The 17,175-nt window shown below is 40.6% G+C and overlaps 1 protein-coding gene across 13 annotated transcripts in view; it reads right to left on the bottom strand.

Moving 5' to 3' along the window:
- Window positions 1-17,175, bottom strand: part of LOC138746747 (protein TANC2-like) — a 502,350-nt gene that overhangs the window by 441,855 nt on the left and 43,320 nt on the right. For 10 of the 13 annotated variants that reach the window (XM_069905106.1, XM_069905108.1, XM_069905105.1 and 7 more), the window contains 2 exons: window positions 12,282-12,347; window positions 6,032-6,195 (listed from right to left, as the gene is read on the bottom strand). The gene's annotated coding sequence lies outside the window, so the exon portion shown is untranslated. The remainder of the gene's footprint in view (window positions 1-6,031; window positions 6,196-12,281; window positions 12,348-17,175) is intronic. The other 3 variants (XM_069905110.1, XM_069905109.1, XM_069905111.1) reach the window with 1 other exon arrangement.

Below are 17,175 nucleotides of genomic sequence, written 5' to 3'. Positions count from 1 at the left end.
CAAGGGTGACAACAGAGCGACAAGGCAGCTGACAGGTCACTGGTGCTTATTAAGTGGGACACAAAATAAAATGGAGATCATCGTATAACTTCATAAAAACCCTGGATAGGCCATAGCTGGAATATTGTGCATGGTTCTGGTTGTCAGGTTTTTGGAAAAATGTGATTGCACTGGATAAGATGCAGGAGAGATTTACAGGGATGTTAAGCAAAACACAATTTGTAGGGAGTAACTCAGCAGGTTTAGCAACAACAGAAGAAAATAGATTGTCAACATCTTGGATTGTAACTCTTCAAGAGTCTCGAAGACAGGTTCCAACCAAAATAGGTTGACAATTCTTAGTTTCATATTGATGCTTCTCAACCCGCTGAATTCCTCCATCGTATTTTTAATTTTTTATGATACTCAAATTCGAACTCAGTTTTCAGCATTTATCAGTGTCAATGTTAACAAAATTGATTAGTTTACTAATCATCCCCCTCCCTCAATATTTAACACTTAACATTTAACTAACCATAATTATACATGACACTAAAAACACTCAACAAAAGCGTGAAACTTATAATCAGGATTTTGTGGGTTTGTCACGGCACGGCAGTCAGAGCACAGGCGGCTTTCTTGACTTCGCCTAGTTGGGATGAGATGGACCCCTTCCCCTCCAGCAGTTGAGGAGTAGACGGGGAAGGCAGGGCAGCAAGACACAACGGTCCACCTATAGTCGTGCTCCTATAGAATTTAAGTATGCTTGCCAAATTTTTTGTAAAGTATCATATTTTTTACCTTAAGTTGTATGTGATCTTCTCCAGGAGAACACAACTTCGCATTTCCATGTTCCAGCACGCAATGCTCAGGCAGGAGTCAGATTTCCAGGGAACTGCTATGTACTTCCTGGCCACTGCCAATGCCATCATTATGAACTGAATTTGGACAGGTTCATTCCAAGTCTTATGTCCATTAGATTTCCCAACAGGAACAACTCAGGGTCCTGTAGGAATTTTTTGCATATAATTTTTCCTAGGACTTGACCTAGTTCCACCCAGAAGGGCCTCACCTTTGTACACGTCCAGGTTGCATACACAAAGGTTCCTGTCTTAATGTCACATCTGAAACATTGATCTGATAATTGTGGTGTAGACATGTTCAATTATTGCAGTGTCAAGTATAGCTGGTGCATTAAATTGTATTGCACCAGCCTGTACCACACATTTGACCAGCACCTCTCAGCAATCACTACTCTAACGCCAAGTTGATTTGTGAAGGCCAGGTTTGGATCCTTCCGCTTGGAGCAGGAGATGCATTGCTGAAATGAACTCCCACGTGTTTCTCCTTTGAATCATGATCTCTATGTCACTGGACTCTGGCGGGGCCATGGTTGGACCTAATTTAACCTGAAGAAAAGATATTATCTGGAGGAAGCAGTAGAATGTCTTGTTTGATAAGCCATACTTGTGTCTGAGTTGTTTGAATAATATTAGTTGCCTCTGCTCGTAACATTTCTCTGTGCACCTGATGCCATTGCGACGCCAGATGTCCAGGATCTTGCTACCTACCATTAATGGTATTAATCTATTCATAGTCAGGGATGTTTTTGGGGACAGCCTCACTTTGATACCTAAATATTGGTTAATTTTATTCCAAATAGTAATGATTTGTTTTAGTATAGGGCTGCCTGCTTTTCCAGATAACAAATTTGCATCTCATTTATAAAAGTCACCTTCTCGCCCACCATGTGCAGGGCAATTTGTGCCCAGGATGGTACATCTCCTTCAAAGTGTGAGTAGTTCTTGAAGTCTGGTATTTGTAGTCCACTCAGACTGTAATCCCAGATCAATTTTTCCATAGAGATGCTGGCTACCTTTCCATACGACAGAAATGTTCTTACTCGTGATAGCAAATTTTGGAAGGATCTCCAGGGCAATGCCACGGGCAATGTCTGGAAGAGATACTGAAGCCTTGGCAACACATTCATTTTAATACAGTTGACCCTGCCCACCAAGGTTATTGGCAGGGACATTCACCTATTTAAGTCCTCCTCAATTATCTCTATCACCCAACTGATCGCTATGGATGGCTAGGCGGGTAACAGTCACTCTTTTCTCACAGCTCCATCTGCATCCCTCCTGAAGCTCGGTCGCAGAGGATGGCCCCCAGAAGAGACCGCTCTGCCGGTCTAGGGTTTATGACATAGCTACTCCAGCAGATTTTTTTTAAACTTTAGATTTCAGCATCTGCAGTCTCTCGAATGCCTCCATTTTACCAGGATGTTGCCCGGGATGGAGCATTTGAATTAGTAAATGGATAGAATGAACTGGTTTTCTTTGGAGCTGAGGAGGCTGTGGGGTAGAAGTATATAAAATGATGATGGGCACAGATAGGTTAGATCAGTAGTTCCCAACCTTTTTCTTTCCACTCACATACCACTTTAAGTATTCCCTATGCCATAGGTGCTCTGTAATTAGTAAGGGAATTATTTAAGGTGATATGTGAATGGGGAAAAAAGTCGAGAAAGAAAAAATTTGAAAACAACTATTTTAATCATACCTAATTTTGACTCATCATGTGCATGGTTTCATAACTCCAAAGGAAGTGGGCCAATAACAATTTTTCTCAAGCAAAATATTTCAGTGACAATTGGATCTAGAGCAGTGATTTTCAACCTTCCCATCACATACCACATTAAGCATCCCTTACTAATTACAGAGCACTGACAACATTGGGATTATTTAAAGTGGTATGTGAGTGGAAAAATGTTGCAAACCACTGGGCTAGATAGTAATAAACATTTCCCACGATAGAAATGTCCAAAAACACAGGTAGCATCAGAAGGAATCTAAGAGAAAAAATTCCTCACCCAGTATGTAAATAAGGGATTGGTGGGAAAGGAAGAATGAATGAGGGAGTCACAGAAGGAGTGGTACCTACAGAAGGCTGAGAGGGGAAAGGAGAAGGAAAGATGTGTCTGGTGGTTGGATCACATAGTAGGTAGTGGAAATGGCAGAGGATTATATGTTGGATGCAGAAGTTAATGGGGTATTAAATGATAACAGGAGGAATCCTGTCCTTGTTGTGTGCGAGGGCAGAAGTCCACTAATCACCCTTGACACCTACCCCTTTAACTGCTGGAGATGCTCCAGTTGCAGCTACACCACCTCCCTCACTACCATTTGAGGCCTCAAACAGTCCTTCCAATTGAAGAGGTTATCTGATCATCTAAGGAACTGTCCTGCAGCCTCCATGATGTACTGTGGAGAGCATTATGGCTGGATGCATCACTGTCTGGAATTGAGATGCAGACGCTCAGGACAAGAAAAAATTCCAGAGGATTGTGAACTCAGCCTGCGTCATCATGGACACCAGTCTTCACTCCAATGAAGACATCTTAAGAAAGCAGCCTCCATCCACAAGGACCCCGACCACCCCACCGTCACTTTGCTACCATCAGGAAAAAGGTACAGGAATCTGAAGACGAGCACTCAGCGACACAAGTACAGCTCCTTCCACTCTGCCATCGGATTTCTGAATGAACAGTCAACCATAGACACTATTTTACTTTGTCTTTTTCTTGCACTTTTTTTATTTTTGTAATATGGTTAATATAAATATTTCCACTGTGATATTGCTGCAAAACAATGAGTTTCATGATCTGTTTATGACAATAAATTCTTAATCTGCATAGGTCATCTAATGCATCCAGTGCTTCTACTGTAGTCTCCTCTACATTGGAGAGACTGGATGCAGACTTGGAGATCGCTTCGTTGAGCACCTCAGCTTTGTCCACCACAATAGCAGGGATCTCCCAGTGGCCACCCATTTCAATTCCCTACCTCCATTCCCTTAATTTGTCTGTCCATGGCCTCGTGCACTGCCAGACCACCTGCAAAATGGAGGAACAACACCTCATTCTATCCAGAACCTTCCAACCAGATGGCATTAATATTGACTTCTCCAGTTTTCATTAGACCTCATCTCTCCCTTTGTCTTTCCTTTTCTGTCTCCTTTCAAAGCCAATATCAACCATCCCAACAACCCCCACAACCAATTCTGACCTACCTACCCTCTCTTATTCAATTTAGATTGGTGCCCTCCCATTCTTTCCTTCTCCACAGCCTTAATTCAAGAGCCTATCTACTTTTTACTTAAACCTTGAAGGGCTTGGGCCTGATACTGTTATAGATCTTGACTTCCTAGGGACACTGAGAGACCTGCTGACTTCCTCCAGCATTTCTGTGTTTCTACGACAATCACTGACTGCAAACTTTCTGATTTTATTATTGTTTCTCTCTCCACAGACCTGATGAACATTTCTAGCAGATTTTTGTTTTTACTGCAGGTGCTAAAGAAGTGTACTTATTTAAATTCTATGAAGAATAAAATTATTTGGGAGTCCAGAACAAAACTAAAATTCAGATATTCCCCTTCCTTCAGCACCACTGTTATACTTTAATAAACTGCTGAATATCCTCATTTACAACTTATACAATACACTTTCTCCACACCTTCCACTTCAAGATTTCAACTGAAAAATTCTAAGATTTAAATTAATACTTTTTTAAAAAAAACACTAATTTTAACTTGGTAAATTTGTGTTCTTATTTTTTTAATTATTTTAAGTTAAACATACAGCATGGTAACAGGTCCTTTCGGTCCATGGATTCGTGCTGCCCAATTGACCTGCAACCCCTGGTACATTTCATGGGTGGGAGGAAACTGAGGCGCTCAGAGGAAACCCACAGAGACATGGGGAGAATGTACAAACTCTTTACATTTCACATCCCAGTTCCAATCGGTGGTGCTAACCATGTCATCCTAAAATAATCTCTAATAAATTCAAATCTCAGCAAAAGTGTTTCAAATGGGCAAAGAAGCACAGCATAATCCCAGAATGAGGCAGACGGAAGTGTCTGGATGTGAAGTGTGTTCGGGAAATAGAGTCGGCTTTCAGCTCGGAGCAACAAGGACATCTGCCCTCAGTACCTATCTACTTAGAACAAGGTGTTTTGAAAGACAACAGTGGATCTCAACACATGTTTATTACACCAAGCGTATTCTTAAGTATGGAAGATGAAACAAATTTGATGATATATACATTATTGAAACTTAACCTGATGATCAAATAGATTTTAATGTTTTTAAAATAAATCTCAAAATATTAGGAAAAGGAAACTGCTGGACACCATTTATATTGTAAACATGCACCAGAAGTACAATACAACTCTGATTAATCGAATTGGTCAGGACTGGCCTAAGTCGTATAAACTTTTTTTTCCCCCAGATAACTGGTCTTTTTTTTTAAAAAAATACAACAAATCACTTGTATCAATGTTTCATCAACAAGGGAAGGCTTTTTAAAGCATTAAAATAATGATTAATCCTCACCCAAAAAAAGAGGACCGCAATGCTTTTGCCAATCACCGAGACCTCCCAACCGCCACCACCAATCCCCGACACGTCCCCAAGGAGGCTTCCTGGGCTGGTGGAACACTCACTGGAAAGTCAGCAGGCTCCTGACACCCAAGTCCCAAGATACACAACTTTTAATCCTACCCTAGGCCCTACCACACACCAGGGAGTCCAGTGTGCAATAGTAGGCTGAGAGGAGGGTTCAGAGTCAGTGGCTCTGTCCAGTGTGCTGAGGAGGGAGGGAAGGAGACAGAACATTACTGAGCCTGAGGTCCCGTCCCTGCCCGGGAGGATGCTCTCCTTGATAGTGCCAGGACAAGGGATTCTTCCGACCGCTTGCAGCTGAGAGACAGTGGCACGCAATTTGAGGAGTTGGAAAGAAAAGTCAATAGGAGAAGGCAAAGAAGAAATGGAAAGAGAGAAGGGAAGGAGTTACCCAAAACAAGGACAATTCTTGTTCTAATTTCATGTTGGGTGAATTTCTTTCAACTTGTAAGGTCAGTTTGGCTTCAAAAAAAATGTTTTCAGATAATTGAGGATTTTGGAGAATCTGATTTCGGATTAATCAGAGTTGTGCTGTAATCATTAAATTTAGGCAGAGATAACAAATATTATTAAAAAATATTCTTACTGTAATATGTGTAACAGGTTAAAAACTAAGCACAAATACGCCATCAATCTTTACAAATGGTCAGCAGGTGGCATCTGCTGTTAAGAAAGCCTCTTGTGCGATCTTCAACCAAATTACTGTTCAGTTGCAAAGGATTAATCCACGTCTTTGTCATTTGTTTTACCCTGCAGAGAGAAAGAAAAGGAATTAAGTGTCAATTAGAATCCTTAGTCACAATTTAGTCTAAATGTGTTAGATTGTTCCTTTAGCACATACTAACATACTCCCTTATTAAATTCCTCATCCAAGTCATTATCACTGACCATCAACTAACTACCTCTGTCCTCATGAAGGGTTCCAGCTCAAAATGTGGACAATTTCATTTCCCCCACTGATGCTGCACAACCTTCTGAGTTTCTCCAGATACCAGCATCTGCAGTCTCTTGTATTTCCAGTTTGGGAATAATAACAATTATTTACATTTCACAATAGTTACAAATAAAGATAACCTTGGATCTTGTGACAAAGCATTAATTTTGGGAAGGGCAAAGTACTACCTTATTAGGCAGGAGATAGTAGAAGCTAATTGGAAGTAGTATCAGGCAAACCTACAACTGACATGGGAGTTGTTATAGACCATTGAAGATCAGGACCAACATGTTCCAATGAAAAGGAAGCACCAGGACAGCAAGGCAAGAGAGACTTGGATGATGAGAGTTTGTGAGTTAAATGAAAAAAAGAGGAGGGATATGCAAGGTTTAGGTAGCTACAAACAGACAGGACTCTAGAGGAAGGTGATGATTGTAGGAAAGATCTTAAACAGGGCATTAGAAAGGCCAAAATGGCTGTGGGATATCTTTGGCAGGCAAGATTAAAGAGAATTCCAACGCATTTTACCTTTTCATTAAATCTAAAAGAATAATTAGGGAGAGGGATGGGGGGCCTTCGAGAACAAAGAAGGGAATTTATGCCTGGAGTCAAAAGGAAGTGGGTGAGGTTTAAAAAAGAGTATTTGCATCAGTATTTACCAAGTGGTAGGTGATGGAGGTAGTGACAGGAAGCATATATGGAGAATCCTCATTTAGAAAGATGTAGTGCTGGGCATTTTGAGGAGCCTTATGGCCTGATGATTATTCCCAGGTTCAAATCCAGCACTGTCTGCACATTCCTGGTGGGTTTCCTCCCACCTTTCAAAACTTACAGGGATTGTTAGTTAATTGGGTAATGGCAGTGTTAAATTTATTAAAAGAGACCAGTGAGGAGATTGAATTATCGGACACTACAGCGCAGAAACCAACCCTTCAGCTGATCTAGTTCATCACTACCTATTCTTCCACCTTGTCCCATCAACCTGTACCCAAGCCATAGCCCTGCATACCCCTCCCCATCCACGTATCTATCCAATCTTCTATCAAAAGTTGTAATCAAACCTGCATCCACCACCTCTACTGTCAGATGGGAATCTACTGGACACTTTCATCACCCTGAGTGAAGTTCCTCCTCATGTTCCCCTTAAACATTTCACCTTTTACCCTCAACCCATGTCCTCCAGTTCTTGTCTAACACAATCTCAGAGGAAAACGCCTGCTTGCATTTATCCTATCTATACCCCTCAATTTTGCCTTCAAATCGCCCCTCATTTACTGATGTTTCAGAGAATAAAGTCCACACCTATTCAATCTTTGCCGACAACTTAGCTCATCACTTCCTTATAAATTTTCTCTGCACTCTTTCAATCTTATTGGATTCTTTTCTCTAGGTAGGTGACCAAAACTGCTCAGAATACTCCACATTTGGTCTCACCAATGCCTAAACAACATAGCATCCCAACTTCTGTACTGTTTGATTTAAGAAGACCAGTGTGCCAAACTGTCTCTGTGCAATCCTATTTACCTGTGATGCCATTTGCAAGGAATTACGTATCTATATTCCCAGATCCCTTGGTTCTACCTTACTGCCCCCTATCATTTACACATGTGAGGCAGTGGCTCTCAACTCCCCTCCCCACTAATATACTATCGGAAGTAATCCATTACTAACCACAGAGCACCTGTGAGGAACCCACACAGATGTGGGCGACTCGAGACTGGCTGTAGGGTATTCAAGTGGGATCCGAAGGCACTGAGGGCTTTCTGATAGAAGTTTAGATCTGGAGCTCATGTTGCCAAATGGCGGGAACTCTGGCCGGGGACTCGAGTGCCAGCAGAAGCATTTTCCTTCCCCATCCCAATAGTCAGCCCTAGATATCCAACTAAATTATCTGCAAGTTCCCAATTCACCCTGCATATTTAACCCAAAAACCTCATTGTACTACTGAGTCCACATTGAGTTCAATGAGCCAGTAAGCCCTTGTATCAGCATCATGGTCCATCACTGATAGCAAAGGCAATGTGTGACTATCCACTTAGACAAGGTCCCACCATTTTTCCCCAACAACTATCTTGCCCTGATCCCAATAGCTTAAAGATTGACAGTCTTGTGAACAAAAGTTCATTGGACCTGTGGCAAGTTTGCTGTACAAGGAGAGACCAAATAGAGCAAACTTGTATTTTCTCACATTTGGAAGAATGACAAGAAATATTATTGCAAGAAAATTCGTAGATGGCTCTGCAGGCTGGATGCAGAGTGGATATTTCTCCTGCCAAGAGAGCCTGGGTGCAGAGGACACAGAATAAAAGGTAGATTACTTGAAAGTGAGATTAAGAGAAATTAACTTTATGCAGAGAACAAAGAATCTTTGTATACTTTGTCCTGGATGGCTCAGGAGCTCAATCATCGAATTTCTTCAAAAGAAATCCAGTACACCTCAAGATATTAAGGAAATCAAAATATTATGGGGATAAGGCAGGAAAACCATGTTGAAGTATTAGTTAAAAGGAATGGCAGAGCATACACAAAAGATTATGGGGATAAGACAGGAAAACCGTGTTGAAGTAGTAGTTATAAGGAATGGCATAGCATACTCAAAAGGCCTATTGGAACCTCTACTCATATTTCTTGTGCTTTAATGCAATCAGAAATTGATAAAAATGAGCATGGATGAATGATCCTAGTCATCATAGGGTACAGAGCTTTAAATTTGCTGTAATTTTGTGGTTAATCTCCTTTTAGAATGTTTGATTGATGTGATTTCCATTACTGCTTCTTATCACAAAAATTGGGAGTCACACATTAAATACTATGGAACACCTATTTTTTCCCCCCCAAAGATACAAAAATCTACAGCAATACACATCTGTTGTTAATCCAGCAGGTGCTCATCAACTCCATCCACTTCAATGAAATGAATGGCTCACAAGGAGATAGGTTCATCAGTAACATACATTTTTATTAAACTCATTGAGCAAATTTAAATCTAGTACTTTTTTTTAAAATCAGAATTTTTTTCCAATAATTTAAATCTTGCACAATGTGAATTATTGAGTTTTAACAGCTAGTAGAACCAAGGGAAAAATGTAACTAGTTGCCAAAGCATTTGTCGTCACATCTCTTGTATTTTTGATGGCAAGGCTCTAAGCTTCACTGATTGAGCCAAGTGTAGCTGGAAGAGTGATCATAAATCAGATGCATACCACTCAGAGGCAGTCCAGATGCAAATGTTGTGCATCAATGTTTTACACAGTTCTCAATTCATTTAATTCCAACGTTTAAAAAAAAACCCAAAAAACACTCCAAACATTCATCAGGTAAGCTCTGTTGAAAGGGAATTACCAAATGTACCTGGGAAGCCATGGTGAAAGATTAAAGGGAAACATCTAAAAAGCACATCACAGAAAGTCTCTTTATTAAAGCAGATATGTGGAAGACAGAACATCTAGTAGAATGGACTCCTCAAATTAAACAGTAGAAACAAGGCACCAAGGTCAATATTTTTGGGCTTGGTTAGAAGTGTCCATAAATCAAAAGAGGGAAGAGTCAGTGATGGACTGTATTAAAGCGAGAATAGAGTGGAAACTAGCAGCAAAATCAACATCTCTGAATTCTATACAATCACTGGAAGCACCAATGTAAAACTATCAAAAGCTGAGGGAGATGGCCTGAGAGAGACAAAGAAGTGTTCTACATAGCCCACAAATAGGCAAGTGCTATTTGGACCAATGAGAGTTCCCAAGCTATGCTTTAAATCTCAAGAAAGCAAATTGTTCATCTGATTCCAACAGATGAAATACTGAAGCCATGACAGAATATTGGAACCATGATGGATTGCTCAAGGGAAACTCAGAGGCTAGGAGATAGGCAGGTGTGACACTGAACATTTGAACATAAAGACGGGAACCTACTGGACAATTTACTAGACAAATATCAAGTAAGCAACCAGAAGACGGATATATAAATTAAATACTGTACTAAAAATGTGAAGAGATGTATACGGGCCCCAAAAAGGCAACAACAAAAAGAAAATCAGGAAAAAGGTACATGCAACCAGGAAACAAGGAGGGGTTTGAATCTAAATATAGTATTACGAGCTCAGAAGACCCCAAAACCAAGCAGCAATAGAAATTCATTAAGACAAATGATTACTTAAAAAGTTGATTTAATTTTCTTTAAACATAAAAACAAGATCAAACTTTAACTTATAACTATTAACTTAACCCCCCCCACCTTCTAATTCTAAGCACACATGCATGTAATCTGTACATGTTCACGATAGTTCTTTGCTTTTATAGTCCAATCATCCACTTTTTCAAGTTCACCAGTATCAGACAATTCTTATACTATGCAAAGAATTTAAAATTTATGATTTTTCACCAGGCTCAGCTGCTTAAAGGTAAATGGTTAGCACTCAGGCAGGTTCTTGTTGGTTTCATAGAGATATTTGTTGCTCTTTGGGACACACACCTCCTGATTTCCTCAGATCAGTCACTTCAGTGTCTTGCCAAAGAAATTTGCCCCATCATGGGTTTTCCAAATTATACCCTCTTCTTCCAGGTCACCAGAGTTCCTCTCGTTTACCTTATTTCAGGAGAAACACTCCAGCCAGCCACTTCCTCTTATAAGGACCTCAAGGATTTTCAACAGGATGAACTCAGAATTTACAAACCATCTTCAAAATGGTGTATTCAACAAGCCTGCCAGCTTACCATGCTGAAGCCTCAAAAGCTACTGCAGAACTGACCTCTCTCTCTCTGCTTGTAAAAATCAAACCTCCTCCCAAGGCTCCAAACCCAATCCTTGAAAGATCTTTATCTGCACTTGAGCCCAGACTTTTCCATTTGCACCTGCTTTGGAAATTCTTTCCAAAGCAGTTCCATTGTCTCTGCAAAGTCACAGGTCCTGAATGTCTAGCTTCTTCAAAGCTCCTGCATTTTAAATGAGATGTGACGTGTTACTTTGTGAAATGACCTACACTGAACCCCCACAATCTCGTTTAAAGACACATGCATACATGTAAAACTCGTAACAATAGATTGATCTAGAAAAACAACTGGTACGCTATGTTTTAAGGAACCAACAAGGAAGTTTCAATTATGGGTCCTAAATTAAAATGTTGACTGGCCATTTTTTTGCGTGGATTCTACCTGACCTGCTGATTTTCTCCAGCATCTCATTTTTATCTCAATACTTCACCCTCTGCAGTTTTTTTGTTTCTCTAATCTTCTATCTAGAATTATGCAATGAGGAAGGATTAATTGATGATCACTTAGTCAAGATCGTAATATGTTCATGTTGATAACAAACAGCAAAGGTCCCAGAAGTGGTCCCTGCAATGCAACACTTGTCACAGGCTTCCCATTATTAAAACGACCTTCAACCATCACCAAGTCAATTTCAGATACAATTTGACAAATTATCCAGGATCACCATGGGCTTTTAGTTTATAGATCACCCCATTCAGGACTTTGTCAAATACCTTACTGAAGTCCACATAGACAACAAAAATTACCCTAACCTCATCAACATACTTGAGCACCTCTTCCAAAAGTTCAATTAAAATAAGACATACAGGACTGTCGCCTCAAAGACCATGGTGATTATCCTCAATTAATCCCTGCCTCTCCAAGTGCAGATTCATCTAATCTCCTTGAACTCCCCCCTGGCATTTGTGTTTTAACAGTTTTTTTTAATGGAATAAACCACAATACCAATTTCTTAAATAAGGTTACTTTTTCTGGTGACTATAGACTAAGCATCAGTCTTATGACACCCATTTCATGCACCAGAATTGGGGGACATCCACCTTCTGGTCAAAGGAGCACAGTAGGCTACATAAAAACATTACACAGAGGCTGCTCAGTGGCACATGTAGTAGAGACACTGATTCAATCCCTACCTCAGGTGCTGTCTGTGTAGACTTTGCACATTCTCTTTGTGACCATATGGTGTCAGTAGGAGAGACCTGACAGAGAGAAAAGATTTATAAATAATAATAATTTGAAAGAGGATGACCAACCAGCTCCTGGAATGACACGAAGCCACTGAATAAATCTGATTTCCCCCATTTTGAAAAGCAAGCCTGTGGACTCTCACACACCCATACCAAATAAGCATTCCCTATAACATCAATAACTTGAAGGTAAACTGACCAAAGTATCGTAAAACTCCAATTATTCCACCATTTGATGATTTAGAAAACCTGTAAGTTCAGCATCTGGCTCCCCTGCCAACGCTTAGTACGCTCCCCTTCCAATTGCCAGAGCTTCGGTTCTCATACCTCGCCATCTCATCTCAATATTGCAATCTCTAAATTCACCTGGTTATGTTGTCTGTGTGCCCTTGAAACTTGTTCTGTTTCCTACACTATTTTTCCCCATTTACAGAGTTCAATGGAAAACTTTTATTCTGTGTAATTTTTAAAGAAAAAGTAAATGTTGGAGCATTAATAGAATAATATCCAAAAAAATTTCCAAGTCCAACACCAAAGACACAAGAGTGCTGGATTAACAAAGCTTCACTGTACTGCACATTTTAAGGATTCATATAACAGAAACAAAATTGTAGAATAAGCTTATGGATTCAATCATGGAAAAGGATTTTATAAATCAGCAGCATGACTGAAAAATAATTTTTCATGGAGTGAAATTCAGAAGTATTTCCAGGAATTTATGCCATTGCAGAAAAATCAGTGTTTCATTGTAACTTCTTTTGTTTTTTCCTTCATATGGTTATGAGCCGAGGTCTTTGAATCTGAAGTCAAAATCATGCTTGCTTTTCATTTTATATCTCCACTACTCCTCTAAAAAAACTCCCCAGTCCCAATCCAGTTCATGCAACCCCAAAAAGCCTTGGCCAGGATGGAGCCCCACACCATCTGCCCTCCCCTCCGCAGCCTAACTTTGCTACTCTGCACACATACCTCCCCATGATTTCACAGTATACAACATTGCTTTAAAGTCATTCATTTTCTTTCAATTTGTCCAAAGCATTTCTCATGCAAGTGAATAGAAATAGAATGAGGTGGAGGATTAACACGTGGCTAAAGGGGTGGAGTAAGGGGCAGAGTTTTAAGTTTCTGGATAACTGGGACCTTTTTTGGGGGAGATGTGACCTGTACAGTAAGGACGGGTTACACTTAAATTCCAGGGGGACCAGAATCCTGGCAGAGGTATTTGCTAGGGCTACTCAGGATCCTTTAAACTAGAATGGTTGGGGGGAGGGAGCAAAATAGTACAGAGCAGTAAGGAGAAGGTTAGAATGCAAACAAAGAAAGTTTGTAGTAAGTATTTGAATATGGATGGGCAGGTGAGAGAGAAGGGAAATGCTCTGGAAGACGATGAAGGGCAATTGGCAGGAAAAGTAAATAATGTTGTTATTAAAGATGAGGGAAAACAGGGATTAAAAATTGGGAAATCTCTGAAATTCATATATTTTAATGCCAGGAGTATTGTAAAAAAGGTGGATGAGCTGAAGGTGTGGATTGATACTTGGAAGTATGATGTGGTAGCGATTAGTGAGACATGGTTGCAGGAGGGATGTGATTGGCAATTGAATATCCCTGGGTTTCGTTGTTTTAGGTGTGATAGAGTCGGAGGGGCAAGAGGAGGTGGGGTTGCATTGCTTGTCAGGGAAAATATTACAGCGGTGCCTAGGAAGGATAGATTAGAGGGCACATCCACGGAGGCTATTTGGGTGGAACTGAGGAGTAGGAAAGGAGAGGTTACACTTGTAGGGGTGTATTATAGACCACCCGGAGGGGACCGAGACCTAGAGGAGCAAAGCTGTAGGGAGATAGTAGATATTTGTGATAAGCACAGGGTTGTAATTATGGGAGATTTTAATTTTCCACATATAGATTGGGAAACACATTCTGTGAAAGGACTGGATGGGTTAGAGTTGGTGAAATGTGTGCAAGATAGTTTTTTACAACAATATGTAGAGGTGCCGACCAGAGAAGGAGCAGTGTTAGATCTACTGTTGGCAAATGGGATGGGTCAAGTGACAGAGGTTAGTGTTGGCGAGCACTTCGGGTCCAGTGATCATAATGCCATCAGCTTCAATGTCATTATGGAAAGAGAGAAATCAGGGCAAAGGATTGAGGTTTTTGATTGGGGAAAAGCTAGATTTGAGGAGATGCGAAAGGACTTGCAGGGTGTGCATTGGGACAATTTGTTTTATGGGCAGGATGTAGTAGAGAGATGGAAGTCTTTTAAAGATCAGATTTTGAGAGTGCAAAAGCTTTATGTTCCTGTTAGGTTAAAAGGAGGGGCAAAAGGTTGGAGAGAGCCGTGGTTTTCAAGGAATATTGGAAACTTGGTTCGAAGAAAAAGGGAGGCGTACATTAGATATAAGAAGCATGGAGTTAAGGAGATGTTTGAAAGATACATTGAATGTAAGAGGAATCTTAAGAGTGGAATTAGGAAGCTAAAAGAAGGTACGAGAAAACTATGGCAAGCAGGGTGAAAACTAATCCAAAAGAGTTCTACAAATATGTTAATGGTAAGAGGAAAGTTTGAGACAAAATTGGTCCCTTAGAAAATCAGAGCAGAAAACTGTGTGTGGAGCCTAGAGAAATGGGGGAGATATGGAACAGTTTCTTTTCTTCGGTATTCACTAAGGAGAAGGATATTGGGAGATGTGAGATAAAAAAAAGCAAATTGGGTAAATATGGGGAATATAGAGATTACAAAAGGTGTAGTTTTAAGGCTTTTGAAGAATATAAAGGTGGATAAGTCTCCAGGACCAGACGGGATCTTCCCCAGGACATTGAGAGAAGTGAAGGAGGAAATAGCAGAGGCTCTGGCGGTAATTTTCCAAATGTCATTAGATATGGGGATAGTGCCGGAGGATTGGCGCATTGCGCATGTGGTTCCGTTATTTAAAAAGGATTCAAGGAGGAAGCCTGGCAACTATCGGCCTGTAAGTTTGACGTCTGTGGTAGGTAAATTAATGGAGAAAATTCTTAGAGATAGTACTTATAAACATCTGGATAGACAGGGTCTGATCAGGAGCACTCTACATGGATTTGTGGGAGGAAGGTCATGTTTGACCAATCTGATTGAATTTTTTGAAGAGGTGACTAGGAATGTGGATGAGGGTAGCGCAGTGGATGTTGTCTATATGGACTTCAGTAAGGCCTTCGATAAGGTACCACATGGAAGGTTAGTTAGGAAGGTGCAGTCTTTAGGTATAAATTTTAAGATAGTCAAATGGATTGAACATTGGCTGAAAGGGAGAGGCCAGAGAGTGGTAGTGGATAATTGTCTGTCAGGTTGGAGGCCGGTGACCAGTGGTGTGCCTCAAGGATCTGTATTGGGCCCATTGTTGTTCGTTATATACATTAATGATCTAGATGATGGGGTGGTGAATTGGATTAGTAAATATGCAGACGATACTAAGATAGGTGGAATAGTGGATAATGAAAAAGGTTTTCAAGGATTGCAGAGGGATTTGGGCTGCTTAGAAAAGTGGGCTGAAAAATGGCAGATGGAATTTAATGCTGATAAGTGTGAGGTGCTTCATTTTGGTAAGAAGAATCAGAACAGGACATACGTGGTAAATGGGAGAGCATTGAGGAATACAGAAGAGCAGAAAGATTTAGGAGTGACGGTACATCGTTCCCTGAAGGTAGAAACTCACGTGAATAGGGTGGTGAAGAAGGCTTTTAGTATGCTGGCCTTTATCAATCATTGCATGGAATATAGGAGTTGGGAGGTGATGTTGAGATTGTATAAGACGTTGGTGCGGCCTAATTTGGAGTTCTGTGTGCAGTTCTGGGCGCCTAATTATAGGAAGGATATAAACAGAATGGAGAGAGTGCAGAGAAGGTTGACCAGAATGTGACCTGGGTTTAAGCATCTAGAGTATAGGGAGAGATTGGACAGATTAGGTCTTTATTCTTTGGAGCGTAGAAGGTTGAGAGGGGATTTGATAGAAGTATTTAAGATTATGAAAGGGATAGACAGAGTGGATGTGGATAGACTATTTCCGTTAAGAGGAGGAAAGATTAAAACAAGAGGACATGAGTTAAGAATTAAGGGGCAGAGGTTTAGAGGTAACATGAGGGGGAACTTCTTTACTCAGAGAGTGGTAGCCGTGTGGAATGATCTTCCGGGAGAAATAGTGGCGGCGGAGTCAATTGTATTATTTAAGAAAAGGTTGGACAGGTATATGGATGAGAAGAAGATGGAGGGTTATGGGCATTGTGGAGGGAGGTGGGACTAGAAAGGGGTGTTTGGTTCGGTGCGGACTAGAAGGGCCTAATGGCCTGTTTCCGTGCTGTAATTGTTATGTTATGTTACCCAAGTAAAGGCTCTATTCAAGTGAACACAATAAATGAAAATAATTATTTCACCCCTCTGACAGTGTGACCAGGCACAATTCAAATGTGGTCTACAAATTTGCCGATAACAAATTGCAGATGGCAATGAGGAAGCATAAAGGAAAGAGATAGATCAGCTAGTCGAATGATGCCATAACCACCATCTTTAATTCAACATTAGCAAAGCCAAGGAGTTGAATATGGACTTCAGGAAGGGGAAATAAGGAGAACATGAACCAGTCCTCATCAAGGGGTTAGGGTTAAGAACTCAAATTCTTGGGTGTCAATGTCTCCGAGGATCTGTCCTGAGGCCTCCATGTGATGCAATCATGAAGGTTTGCCAGTGGCCTTTGTTTTTTTGCAAGGAGTTTGAGGGGATTTGGTAGGTCACCAAAGACTCTTCCAAATTTCAACAGGTGTACCACAGAGAGCATTTTGACTGGTTACATTACTGTCTGGTATAGAGGCG

This window comes from Narcine bancroftii, chromosome 12, assembly GCF_036971445.1.
Source record: "Narcine bancroftii isolate sNarBan1 chromosome 12, sNarBan1.hap1, whole genome shotgun sequence".
Taxonomy (NCBI): domain Eukaryota; kingdom Metazoa; phylum Chordata; class Chondrichthyes; order Torpediniformes; family Narcinidae; genus Narcine; species Narcine bancroftii.
Note: the sequence above shows the minus strand (reverse complement) of the source record. Positions and strands in the feature narration are given on the sequence as shown.